Here is a 1267-nt window from a genome sequence, read left to right as displayed (position 1 = left end):
GTAAATTTGAGTAAATTTATTCTTAGAATTCCCTTAATTGGCAAAACATTCTGAAAGAATATCAACAAAAATAACATAGTGAATAAAAAATCATAAATGACATAAAGACCTAATTATGCTTATATGTAACAGAAACATCAAACATGCATGATATATAATTGATATGAAATATGCCTAAAATGTTAGAAGAACAACTGAGTTAAAAATTCCTCTTGTTTGTTAGTGTCATCTAAAACAAACACAATTTTTTCATTAATGACAACATGACTTTCACTGACTAGATTCAGAATTTCTCATGTAGTTTAATGCTTAGAATAAATTTGATGTTTATTTTCTGTTTAAGACTTTGCTTTCCTAGTTGAGATCACACACAACAGACTTGGTGACCCATAGAAAACTGTGTTTTTGGATGAGCAGAGAGCTAAAGTGTAATTTTGTGATTTTGTTACAATTTACTCACTTCCACAACACATTTTGTAGACTGCAGTTTCCTCTGGACCTAACAAACAGCACTACAGCAAAATATACAACATTCATCAATCCACATATATTCAAGCAGGAAAGAGTTTGGATGGTTCCTTCTTTACTGATAAACCTAAACTTTATGAACCCCTAAACAACAAACAATATAAAATTACACTTGTTTAGGGTAATTCTGATTGGTTATTGTCTACAAACTGAATGTCTTTTAAACATATGTTTATCAATTTAAACAAAAATAAATTAGCTAGCTGTCTACCAATAAAGAATGAAGCTTGAATGGATTATTGTAAGTTGTAACATTATATTTTCAGTGTGCATCAGAAGTGTCACTGATGAAAATTATCTTAGATATATACTGCAAATCAGGAAAGTCACACTGCCATGCACTATACACTACATACCCATTAGACATCATATGAAGTTATTATGAACCAAACTCCTTCCTAATCCCTACTCAATCCCTGTTTTTTCTCTATTGGGAGCTCCATCTCAGGGCCACTGCAGGATTGTCACGGACATAGTTGCATGGCAACTTATGCAAAATATTTCCTTAGTTTCTGATGTTATTCTTTTAAGTATCAGTGATTGTAGTGTTTCCCTCTGAATAGGACTGTGTCCTTAGGTTTGCACCATTTTTATGCATCATCATTTAAAAATATGCCCAAGTATGAATTCCAAAGGAAATGCCATAAATGTAAACTTACATTTTGTCATTCTGCCCATTACAGGCAAAGTTTACATTGTTTCATATGGCTATGTGAAATTTCAACTATACCATAAATTA

General features: G+C 31.6%; 1 protein-coding gene across 1 annotated transcript in view; it reads right to left on the bottom strand.

Annotated features, from left to right (window-relative positions):
- The window catches only part of LOC119581798 (cyclin-dependent kinase inhibitor 3-like), a gene marked incomplete in the record, with an annotated part of 43756 nt that overhangs the window by 41597 nt on the left and 892 nt on the right, over positions 1-1267 (bottom strand).

The sequence above is a fragment of the Penaeus monodon genome, chromosome 15 (genome assembly GCF_015228065.2).
Source record: "Penaeus monodon isolate SGIC_2016 chromosome 15, NSTDA_Pmon_1, whole genome shotgun sequence".
NCBI lineage: Eukaryota > Metazoa > Arthropoda > Malacostraca > Decapoda > Penaeidae > Penaeus > Penaeus monodon.
This window is presented reverse-complemented; position numbering and strand designations above follow the sequence as displayed.